The sequence below is a fragment of the Monodelphis domestica genome, chromosome 7, assembly GCF_027887165.1.
Source record: "Monodelphis domestica isolate mMonDom1 chromosome 7, mMonDom1.pri, whole genome shotgun sequence".
Taxonomy (NCBI): domain Eukaryota; kingdom Metazoa; phylum Chordata; class Mammalia; order Didelphimorphia; family Didelphidae; genus Monodelphis; species Monodelphis domestica.
Window position 1 is genome coordinate 11,996,383 of NC_077233.1, and position 13,106 is coordinate 12,009,488.

Genomic DNA, 13,106 nt, shown 5'->3' on the forward strand with positions numbered 1-13,106 from the left:
CCTACCCTTCAATCTTTAATGTCTGAAGATTGGTGGTGGAAGTAGATAAAACCTTTAAAGCAACATGGGAGATAAACCACTATATCTTGAAGCAGTCCATTCCACTTTTGGACAGCCTCCATAGTCCTAAGAGTCATCACCTCAGGTGTCCCATATGATCAGTCAAGAAATGGATCTAGTAGCTACTCTCTCTTTAGCAGCATCACACCATCATCCTCATCAATGTCCTCCTCAAATAAGGAGTGCTCCATTGCGGAATGGCTGAACAAGTGGTGGTATCTGATATTGATGGAATACTCTTGTGCTGAAAGGAGTGATGAACTGGAGGGATTCCATGTGAACTGGAACGACCTCCAAGAACTGATGCAGAGTGAAATGAGCAGAACCAGGAGAACATCGTACACTGGAAGTGAAACACTGTGGAACTATCCAATGTAATGGACTTTATTACTAGGAGTAATACAATAATCCACATTGAGAGAAAGAATGTTTATATGGGTATATGATCTGGGGTTTTGGCTTTAAAAGATTGCTCTATGTAAAAAATGAAAAATGTGAAAATAGGTAACAAATAATAACATTTGTCAAACCCAGAGGAATTGCTTATCAGCTCTGGGAGGGAAGAGGGAAAGAAAATGAATCATGTAATATTTAAAAATCAAATCAATGTCCTCATCAACTCATTTCTGATAGAACTTGGTACATAAGGGTTTGCAATGCACATGACAAATGATCTCATTTTATCCTCACAACACTTCTGAGAAATAGTTGCTATTATTATTATTCCCATTTTAGAGTTGAAGAAACTGAAGCAAATCATTGTTAAGTTACTTGCCCAGGAACTCATAGCTAGTAAGTACCTGAGGCTAGATTTGAACTGTGGACTTTTTCACTCTACAATTAGCTTTCTAACCACTATACTACCTATCTTCTAGGGATTTGAGATGATGAATCATGGGATCATAGATATAAAACTGGAGAAGCTTTAGAGGTCATTGGGTCCAAACCTTCATTTTACAGATGAAGAAATTGAAGCTGAGAGTATGACTTGCCTAAGGTCACACAGCTGGGATCTCAGGCAAGATCTGAACCCACATCTTCCTGATTCTAGTCCCTTACTTTATGTACTCTGCCATGTTTCCTCCCAAGAAATAAAAGTCATCATCATTACTAACCTTAAGAGGCTCCTGGTCTAACTATGGAAACAAGAATTTAATCCTGAAATATGGATATTGTAATGATGGCAATTGGGAAATTCTTGCCCATTCCATCTGTGCTCTCATTCTATTCAATTCTCCTCCATTTTCTCCCATAAACTCTCCACAGAAAATCTTCCCAAAATGCTAGTGGTCTTCTTTGGGTCAATGAACATTTCATTGATGCCTGTGCATCTATCATCCCTTATACTCACACCCCAACTGTAGGCAAGATGCACACATCCAAAACAGCACTTCCTATACCACACAGTAAGAAATATGGTACAGATTGTGTGGCAAAGACCAAAACCAGTCCAAGAAGGAGTGGGGGTGAGGGATAGGAATCCTTAAAGCCTGGAACACACGGGGAAAGTTAGCCAGAGAAGGCAGGACTTGAGCAGGGCTGTATTTCCAAGGGAAGAGCACTGCGAATTCCAGGAGAGGGGGACATGTGAGTGAAGGATCAAGGGAGAGAAACAATATGACATATGGCGGAACGGGGAGACCTGCCTGATGAGAGTGACTGCTGCATGTTGGGGACAGGGATTGTTTAAATAGGGAGAGACAAAGCGATCAGAGGGCTGAGAGGCAGGTGGGTTTTGAGCTGGCATGATCCAACAGGGAGTCCTCAAGAATTTAAAAAATATTAATGATGGCTCACTTTTATAGAGTGATTTAATGATTGCAAAGAACCGTATACAAATCATCTCACTTGAGCCATACAGCAATCCAGATAGGTAAGTCCTGTATTATCCTCGTTTTCCAAATAAGGAAACTGAGGCTTGGAGAGGTGGCGACTTGCTCAAGCCAGGATCAGTGTCGGCGACATGAAGCCCCATGCTCTTTCCACAACATAATCTTGCTTCTGAAGTTTCAAATGAGGAGATAATGAGAGAATGCCCTGGACAGAGTGAGGCTAAAAGGACAGAGCTAGGAAACAAAAATGGCTAAGTCTGTAGAGCTGGGGCAGGCGTAAGGGCTTGTTGCCCTGGGAGATGCCTCCATTTGATGGCCTATATGTAATATTATCCAGTGAATTTGATGTTTCAAGAGAAAATTGTACTGGCGCTATTTTAAAACTAAATCTAAATAGCTCGAATTCAATAAATCCTAGTGGAAAGGGGTCCAGCAAAGAAAACAGCGATGTTCCTAACGCGTTAGCTTGTAAATCACACTGAATATTTATCCCCGGTGTCTCAGTCAAGGCTTGGATAATGAGCTGTTCATTTGGGGACATTTTCCCAAACAGAGACTGCTTTTCATGAAATGAGTTTGAGGTTATTTATAACTAAATTGAAAGCCTCTGCCTCTTTACCATGTAGGAGAACTCGCTTTTGAATCGGTCTCTCTGACAAGCCAAGTAACAAACTCTGGCACATCTGGAGGAGAAACGGAACAGGGACAAATGTCAAGTATTTCGTCTGGGCTCAAAAAATCAACTTCACAATGTAAGCTCAGGGAAATATGGGGTACAATTAATTAGCAACGTTTTCTCTTGGAACATCAAATTCACTGGATAATACGGATTAATACGCTCCTGAAGGAGCAGAGTAGACTCCACGTGAATCCCTCCGGCAGCCTGTGACATGGCAGTCCCAAACACTAATGGAACCCCAGGCTGCATTGAGACAGACCAATAGTGAGTGTCTTGGACTAGGGAGGCCTCAATCTCTCTTCCAGGTATAAAGACATGTTCATTTGGGGGTGTCTCCGTTTTGAAACAACATTGGTTAGTCTCCGTATATTCAGAGGAGAGAAGGATCTCGAGTTTCTCACACATGAGGACCAGCTGAAATGAAATGAAATGGAAAATGTTTAACTCAGAGAAAGGAAGCCTTAGCAGTGATGTGATTACTATCTTTACCCAGCATAATCATGTTTAGGCAGCTAGGAAGACTTGAGTTCAAATTTAACCTCATATTTTCTAACTGTATAACCTGGATAAGTAATTTAATTTCCTTTTGCCTCTGTTTCCTCGTCTATAAAATGGGGATAATAACAGCACCTATCTCTTGGGTGACTCAATGGATAGAAGGCTGAGCCTGGAATTAGGAAGATTCGTTTTCCTAAACTCAAATCTGGCCTCAGACACTTCCTTGCTGTGTGACCCTGGGCGAGTCACTTCATCTCTGTTACTTCCTTTTTAGATGGAAAAAGTAGGACTTGCTGATCTCAAAGGTCTCTTCTAGCTCTACTCAGAAAAAAAAAATCATTATTTTAGAGTCTTTTTTCCTTGGGAGAACCCTTGACTTTGCCCACTTTGGGTTAAAGCACTCCTGGAGGTGATGAGTTGTTCCCCACCAGGATGGAGACATTCACCTGTCTAAGGTGAGCAGTTTGCCACTCCTAGACCGTCCCATTCATCAACAGTGCAGTTTCCTTTTTCCCCTCTCTCTGGGCTGAGGGAAGTTTTCCTGACAGTCTTCCTAATGAGCTGTGCCTCTCTTTCAGCTTTTACTTATCTTGACTTGTCATCCCCAGCCCTCAGCCTTTTCTTCCTCCCTCTGGAGCAGTCCAGTCCCATGAAGTGGAAGAAGGAAAGCGCTTGGGTCACAAACTCCAGCGCCTTTTGAGCATCCTTGTCTTTCGGGTACATCTAAAATGAGAGAAACGCCTCAGGGAGCAAAAGGATCTCAGCTAGCATTTGGGAGGCAGCCTGCGCACGCAGTAAAGGACAGAAAGCTTCTCTTGGACTCCTGAAGACCTGGGTTCAAATGCTGCCTTGGGCATACACCAACTGGGAAACCCTGGACAAGTTAGTTAGCTGCTTAGGGCTGAAGGCAACTCTCTCGGACTATATTCTGCAGAGAGGCCACTAATCTGAATAAGTAAAGGGAATTTCTTCATGGGGAATTCCCTAGCCCAGGGAAAGCACAGATGTAGACCCAAAGAATGTATGATCAATGATTATCCTCTATAATGATAAATGATATAATTACCTAATAAACAACATAAATACCTAATCATACATAATAATAAAATAAATATATCTAAAATAATAGAAATCTTTCATTTGTCAAAAGTATCCTCCATAAAATTAAAATTATGTATAATATATTCACAATGTAAGTCTAATTATCACATAATTATGTTATATGACTTTGTAATTCATCAATTACATATAGAGAATATCTGCATTTATAATATAGTGTTTATAATTATATAAACAAATATAAATGTATATTTTAATGATTAATTACATAAAATTACTTTTATAAAATTATCCATGAAGAAAGCATATACATATTGACAATATAAAGTCATTTATAATATAATTTTACTTATATAAAATTATCCAGGAATATAGATATATGTATTGATGATATAAGGTTGTTTATAATTATTCCATCATTCTATAAAATATTTTATAAAATTACACATATAGAATAAATGTATTCATCATATTCTGTTTAGCACGAGAGGGTCAAAAGTACAAACCAAGTACTGCAAATCATCTTTTTATTCACTGGGGAAAGAAAATGGGCCATGGAAAGCCCCCAAGCCATATCTGCTTGGTTTCTTTGGGCCTTTGGGGATGGCCTTTGGCTTTGGGTTGGCCCCAGTCTCCTGGGTCCCTTAACACTGTTCAGTTCTCTGATCCTTTGTAGAAAATAAACTCTGTGAAAGTATGGATGAGTGGTCTCGCTTTGGTATCTGCATTCCCCACCTCTAACTTGGCATATATAGGCTCTTTTTTTGAACCCCTCACCTTCCATCTTAGAATCACTGTGTATTGGTTCCAAGACAGAAGAGTGAAAAGGGCTAGGCAATGGGGGTAGAGTGACTTGCCCAAGGACACTCACTAGGAAGTGTCTGAGATCACATTTGAACCCAGTATCTTCTATCTCTAGGTCTGGCTCTCAACCCACTGAGCTACCCAGCTGCCCCCATCTCTTAATAAAGGGTTTGTGAAGCCTTTGATTAATCCTGTGATTCTCTAGCTAAACTCTGATTTAAAGTGGGGCCCTTTGGTGAGTGGGGTATGCTGGGAGCCAGGGAGCTAAAGCTGGGCGGTATTAAGAGAATGGCAAAGGAATGCATCCGCCTAAGTCTGAGCTGTCTGATAGTGAGGCAGTGGGAGCCTGGCCAGGGAGACAGAGGAGCTGAGGTATGCCCAAGCCTACCAGCAGCCTCAATCCTGGCTTCTGTAAACAAGGATTTTCTTTCCTTCTAGAAAATTAAAATTCGTTTCACTTTCACCTTTCCAATCTGCATGAATATTCACTAGAGAAGAATGAGGCTTCCTTCAACCTCTAATTGTTTGCTTTTCCCTCTTTCTTTTTACTTAGCACAGTGTGACTGCTCCAAGGAGGCAGGCAGGCGGCAGGAGGGTCATTAACAGTGAAGTGGCTTCAAAGTTGATTCAGTATTCAATTTTTGAAATGTCAGAGAATTCGTTTTCACTCTGTAAGGAAGAGCTCTGAGACATCTCCCTATGGCGGGGTTCCAGCCCCAGATAAGTATGCCTTAAAGAAATGGAGTTTTCTCATTAGCTATATAGATCAAGTGTCCTAGAACTTGGCTGAGAATGGAGGTAGAGACAAAGATTCAGCCTAGGTCAACAGTCTAATGGTGTTACCTGGACCCAGATACTAATTAGTTCAGGAACATGACAGACAGACAAGACACCCTTAGGGAAAGACGCAGCACATCCCTTTGGGCACACACAAGTCAATTCAGTCTGATTCAATATATACTTTTTAAGTACCTACTATGCACCAAGCATCGTAAGACCCTAGAGCAGGGATGGTGAACCTTTTAGAGATTACATGCCATGCCCTGCCAGACTGCATGCTGTGCTCCTCCCCACCAAGAGATGGAGTACAGAGCCTCCCCACTTACCCAAAACAGAGGAGGGAGAATGGGAGGGAGTGGCAAGGGTACTCCGCTCAAAGGAAGGAATAAGCACTTCCATTGGGCTGCTAGGGAGAGGGCCAGGGAGGTACAGTGGAGAAGGGTAAGGGAGCAGTCTTACCCAAGTCCCTCTGCCTTTCTAGTAACTAACTCTGGTGGACAACATGGAACACACTCAATAGAGAGGTCTCTGCATGCCATCTTTGGCATGTGAGCCATAGGTTAGCCACCACAGCCCTCGAGATTCAGAAATAAAAACAAATTGGTATCTGGTTTCCAGTAAGTTGCATTCTGCTGAAGGAAGTAGAACAATACATTATATATGCAGAAAAGATTGATCAAGGGTGTTCCCTGGGTGTTTGGGAGACCCTTTCTACCCCCAACCCATAATGCTTTGGTTTAGTTTTTCCCATACAAAGTTTGATATAGAAATATAGTCTAGGTCTCCACTGATATAAGAGTAGGGTCCCTAGCTCCTGTGGTACAGGGTCATTGGAGCGTCAAAGGAAATAGCATGTGTGAAGTGCTTACTTGGTGCCCATTATCATTACATTCTTCTCTGAAAAAAAAAAAGTCAAATGTGAAACACAAAATTGACCTATCTCACTGAGGAATTTTTAAAGTTCAAAATGGAGGAGTGGGATGTCCTTTGTGTCATACATGACACTTGGTGAATTCTTGAAAACCTATAAAGGCGGATCACTTAACCAATCAATAAGTATTCATTAGATTACCACTATATGCTAGACAGTGTGTTAAACAATGAAGATTCAAGTAAGATCTTGGAGTTTTGGGTCCCATATGTGCCAATGAACATATATGCCACTTCTCCCCATATTAGAAAAGGGGTATGGTGCTGTCCCTCCCCCTCCTAAAATAAAATAATCTTCTTGCAGGAGCAATGGGGAGAAATGGAGAGAGATGCTTGGGCATTGAGGATAATCACACTATCAGGGGCAGTGGCCAGGGAAGGAATCAGAGGGTCACAGATCGAGCATTGACACAGACCTTGAAGGTCATCTAGTCCAATCCCCTAATTTTACAAATAAGGGAAACCAAGGCACACAACAATTAAGGGATTTGTTCATGATGACATAGTTATTAAGTGTTAGAAGTGGAATTTAAGACCAAAAGATCTTATTTCTAACCCTGCACTCATTCTCTTAGAAAGTTCCTAGCCCCATAGGAGTTGAGATTGCAAAGAAGAAGAGAAAAAAATGAGCCAGGGAAAAGACTGGCACCATAATGGGATCCAGGGGTGGTAGCCCTTATATCCCATACTTCAGGAGGACGCCACAATGAAGCATGTCTGTTCTGGGGGCCATGGAAAGGAATATGGCCTCTCCTCAGTGCTGGGGAGGAAGGGTATCCAGGGGGAAAGCCCCATTTGCTCTGTAGTAATTAAACTCTGCTTCAATAAATCAATAAGCATTTATTAAGGGCCTCCTCCATGCCAGGCATTGTGCTTGAGAAAGGGGAGATAAGGATAAAGCCTAAAGCACCTCAAGCAGCAGTATATCAAGGACATGAAAGAGAATGGAATCCAGCCAGGCTCAGCTCCTGGGGCTCCCCACCCAGTGGCTTGGCTAGCTCCCATCTTCAGCTCAATCTAGAAAAGATTTATAACAGGAGACAGAGAGACAGAGAGATGTGTTCTGGAAAATGTCAAAAGACCGAATCGTACGAAAATTCTCTATCAACCCCAAACGTTTTTTTTTTCCCCTTAACGGATCTAGCTCTTTACTTTACAAAGCTGATTAGACATCAAGCAGAAAATTTTAAGTGTTTTTTTCTGGTTGTGATCATGTATTTAGAGCTAATAAGGACACTGGGTATCATCTTGGCCAACCCTACCATTTTCAGAGGGGATGAGGAGGACCGGCCAGTGAGCCCAGTCCTTAGGAATATATACATTTCCCACATGGATTTTGGAGACATGTAGACCTTCTGTAACTCTTTTTTAACAGGAGGGGAAATTAAGGCCCAGAGAGGGGAAGTGAAAGCCCAAATCAGCCAGTTTATGAATGAAAGAGCCAGTGTCCAAACCCAGATTTTTTTGCCTCCAAACCTTTTGCACTTTCTGTTACACTCCACTGCTTCCTAATTCATTTCTCTTTAAATGGGTAGCTAAATATGTTTTTTGCCTTCCTTTGTAGCCTCCATTTTGAAGAAGTCATCCTTCATTCTCCAGACTTTGCCACCAGGTGTCAAATGTCTTCTGTTTCTGCTCCCTTCTCCCATGGTGAATTCTTCCTGAACCCCCCATTTCAAGGAAGGGATCAGAATATCGATCTTTCATTCTTTTGATTTGCTGCCATGTTCTCACTTTTGTTTGTTGTTCTCCTTTATTAGAAGGTAAGCTCCTTGAAAGCAGGGATCGACTTTCTTTTTGCTTATTATTTTTATTCCCAGTACTTATTACAATGCCTGGTATACAGTTAGTACTCACTAAGTGCTTATTTACTGAGCAACTAATTAAAAGATGTTCAGGAACTGAAGGCTAAACTCTAGGGGGATGTTTAGCCTGGGGGGAAAAAAGACTGTAGCATATGGCCAAAGATTTAAATCTGGAAGAATCTCATAGTCTATCAAGTCAACTCCAACATTTTGTAGATGAGGAAACCAAGGTCCATAGAGGTCAAGTATCTTGTCCAAGGTGACCTAAGCAGTGGCATCCGAAGGTGGATTTGAGCAAAGGCAGGAGCGTCTTTCCATTATACCACATTAGTTCCTTAGATAGCTTTAAGTATTTAAAGAAAAAGAAAAGTAAGATAAGACTTATTCCACTTGGACCCATGACTGCAAGTGTCAAGGAATATTTAGACTCTGATGAAGGAAAAACAGTTCAACATTCAAACTGTCCCAAAGTGGAATGAGCTGCCTTGGGGGACATGGGCTCCACTCCATTGCAGTGCATAACAAAAACAATTTTAAAATCTCTTGTGTAAACAGTTATTCCTTTCATATTGCCACTTTCCCATCATGGTTTCCATATATTGTGGGTTGACATAAGAACTAAATGGGAATTTGGAGGGAGTTTTGTGGAAGCCACAGATAACACATAAAGGCCAGCAGACAATACAGAAAAGGTTTAGAAACTCAGAAATGTATAGAATAGCCTATGGTCAAATACTTAACCCAAATATTACAGTAAGGAACTATGAATGCTCCAGAAAAGAAAAAGAAAAAATTCAGACCTTCATTGGTATGAAGGGAGGACTGAAAAACTATACATGGAGTTTCCAGATCATGGGAGTGGCCATGCCCCTGATCCCCATGATGTGAAAGGGATACCTGTATTTTGGAGGAAATATATATATTGAACAAGATGGCTCCCAAGATCTCCCAACTCTAATATTCTGTGGCTTTGTGAGACAAAGATCTGAAGTAGTGTACAGCAAAATAGATTGCCTGGAACAAGATCTGAAAGAAGCAAAGAGTTAAACAGAGAGAAAAGGAAAAGAACTAGAAAAGAGCAAGCCCTAGTGGCCAAGTGTTCACAGATAATTAGGATGGATTGAGAGTAAGGAGAGGATGAGAAAAGTGGCAAGGAGAAATAAGGGTGCTAAGGATTTCAACAGTTTTCAATGATAAATTAAAATTTTATAATTTAATTGTTGGAGTTCAAAATATGAGCCTCTTTCCTAGTGACATGGAAATCAATATATTACTGGCAAGAGGAAATCATCTCAATATCAGCATTTTACAAGCAATAAAACCAAAAGTCATATGGAAGCTCAAAAATTCTCCTTGGAAAAGCAAATGTAATGGCTAATTTTTGGAGCCAGTTTTGTTGTATCAATCAATCAATCAATGAGTTTTGTTCATCACCTACCATATGCCAAGCACTGGGCTGGGTTCTACAGAAACAAGCTCTGCCTTCAAGGAGTTTGCCTTCTAAAGGGAGAGATGAATCCAGATTTAATTTAATGGGAAATAAATAGATACAGGATAATTTGGAATTAACAGAGGGAAGGCTCTTGCAGTTAAACTGATCAGGAAAAAGGCACATGTAGATGATTGTCCTTGAGTTGAGCCTTGAAGGAAGATAGAGAATCTAAGAGGAGAGGTTAGAAGCGAGGAGGGAGAGCATTCAAGGTAGCAGATAGACTATGCAAAGGCATGAAAAAGAGAAACAGAATGTTGTATGCCAAAAACAGAGAGAAGACTGGTTTGCTGTACTACAGGAGATGTAAAGGAGAGTAATACATAAAAGGACTGGGAAGTTAGTTTACTGTCAGGTTGGGAAGATCTATAAATGCCAGGTGGGAGTTTGTATTTGAACCTCAAGGCAAGAGAGAGCCATAGAAGTTTATTGAGGAGGGCAATAACATGGCCAGATCTGTTCTTTATCACTCTAGCATTTAGGGAAACAATTGAGGCAGAGGGTTATTTCCCAGAAGGGGAAAAATTCCCAGCTCTGCTATTGAAGCTTAAGGAGGAAATAGAGAGTAAAATTATGCTAGTGGGAGACCTGAACCTTCCTCTATCAGATGTAGATAATTAAAACAAAAAAAAATTAAAAAGAGATAAGATATGATAAGGAAATTTTAGAAAAATTAGAGTTAATAGATATATGGAGAAAAATGAGTAGGAAAAAAAGAAATACACCTTTTCACCAGCACATGGTACATTCACTAAGATTGACCATGTACTAAAACATAAAAACATTGCAAACAAATGCAAAAAAAAAAGCAGAAATAATAAATGCAACCTTTTCAGATCATAATGCAATAAAAATAATAATTGGTAAAAGTATATGGAGAGCCCAATCAAAAATTAATTGGAAATTAGGTAATATGATTCTACAAAATTGGTTGGTTAAAGAATAAATCATAGAAACAATTAATAATTTCATTGAAGAGAATGATAATAAGGAGATATCATATCAAAATCTATGGGATGCAGCCAAAGCAGCTGTCAGGGGAAAATTCATATCGCTAAAGGCATATATCAACAAATCAGAGAGGGAAGAGGTCAATGAATTGGATATACAAATTTAAAAACTAGAAAGAGAAAAAATTAAAAATACCCAGATAAAAAATAATTGGAAATCCTATAATTTAAAGGAGAAATTAATAAAATTGAAAGTAAAAGAACTATTGAATTAGTAAATAAGACTTAGAGCTGGTACTTTGGGGGGAAAAAATAAAATAGCTAAAGTACTGCTTAATCTAATAAAAAAGGAAAGAAGAAAAATAAATTAACAGTATCAAAGATGAAAAGGGCAATCTCACCTCTAACAAAGAAGAAATTAAGGTAATTATTAAGAACTATTTTGTCCAATTATATGGCAATAAATACATCAATCTAGGCAATATGGACGAATATTTACAAAAATATAAATTGCCTAGATTAACAGAAGAGGAACTAGAATGCTTAAATAATCCCATATCAGAAATAGAAACCAAACAAGCCATCAAAGAACTCCCATAAAAAAAGTTTCCAGGGCCAGATGGATTCACTAGTGAATTCTATCAAACATTTAAAGAACTAATCCTAATACTACACAAACTATTTGACAAAATAAGCAAAGAAGGAGTTCTACCAAATTCCTTTCATAACACAAATATGGTGCTGATTCCAAAGCCAGGCAGATCAAAAGCAGAAAGAAAACTATAGACCAATCTCCTTAATGAACATAGATGCAAAAATCTTAAATAGAATACTAGTAAAAAGGCTGCAGCAAGTGATTATAAGGATTACTCACTATGGTCAGGTGGGATTCATACCAGGAATGCAAGGATGGTTCAATATTAGGAAAACCATGCACATAATTGACCATATCAACAAGCAAACTGACAAAAATCACATGATTATTCGATAGATGCAGAAAAAGTCTTTGACAAAATACAACCCATGCCTATTGAAAACACTAGAAAGTATAGGAATAAAAGGGCCTTTCCTAAAAATAATAAACAGTATATATTTAAAACCATCAGCAAGCATCATCTGCAATGGAGATTAATTAGAAGCATATCCAATAAGATCAGGAGTGAAACAGGGATGCCCATTATCACCTCTATTATTTAACATGGTACAAGAAATACTAGTAATAGCAATTAGAGAAGAAAAAGAAATTGAAGGTATTAAAATGGACAATGAGGAGACCAAGCTATCACTCTTTGCAGATGATATGATGGTCTACTTAAAGAATCCTAGAGAATCAGCCAAAAAGCTAGTGGAAACAATCAACAACTTTGGCAAAGTTACAGGATACAAAATAAACCCACATAAATCATCAGCATTTCTATATATTTCCAACATATCTCAGCAGCAAGAGTTAGAAAGAAAAATTTCCCTTAAAATCACCCTAGATGATATAAAAATATTTAGGAATCTATTTACCTAGACAAACACAAGAATTATATGAACACAATTACAAAACACCTTCCACACAATTAAAACTAGATCTAAATAATTGGAAAAGCATTAATTGCTCATGGGTAGGACAAGCTAACAAAATAAAAATGACAATCCTACCCAATTATTCAGTGCTATACCTATCAAACTACCAAGAAACCTTTTTATTGAATTAGAAAAATATGTGGGGACTTCCGGTTAAGATGGCGGCTTAGAGAAAGCTGAAGTTCAGATCTCCGGAAAACCCTTCCCGACCGATCTCAAACTAGAAGCTCCTAAGGCGCCGAAATTCAAAACGATCAACAGCACAGACCCTGGGAACCCTCCTCCTGGACCTGGACCCGGTTCAAAAGGTACGGCTCCCCTTAAAAGCCAGAACCCGAGATCCCTCGGACCTCAGGGGTAGGAGCGCAGAGTCCAAGGCTCCCGGAAGCGGCAGCCGCGCCGGGCTCAGAGAGCAGGGTCTGAGGAACAACAACCCTCAGGGTCTTCTACCCAAGTCCCAGTCCGGGTGAAAGTTACTGCCTGGGGCCTCCGCTGCAGAGAGCTGGTCAAAACAACAGCAACCCTCAGGGCGGGCAAGACAGCCTCACGGGCTGGATCCTGCTATCCAAGTCTCAGTGAAAGTCTGTGCTCTCGGAGCTTGGGGAAGCGGCAGCCCATCCCCCCGCAGGCCGACGAAACAGCCTCACG

The 13,106-nt window shown here is 40.0% G+C and overlaps 1 protein-coding gene across 1 annotated transcript in view; it reads right to left on the bottom strand.

Annotated features, from left to right (window-relative positions):
* Nucleotides 1–1,853: 1,853 nt before the first annotated feature.
* TASOR (transcription activation suppressor) overlaps nucleotides 1,854–13,106 on the bottom strand; it is a 185,563-nt gene continuing 174,310 nt past the window's right edge. Inside the window, exon 25 of the mRNA XM_056804194.1 lies at nucleotides 1,854–2,985. The gene's annotated coding sequence lies outside the window, so the exon portion shown is untranslated. The remainder of the gene's footprint in view (nucleotides 2,986–13,106) is intronic.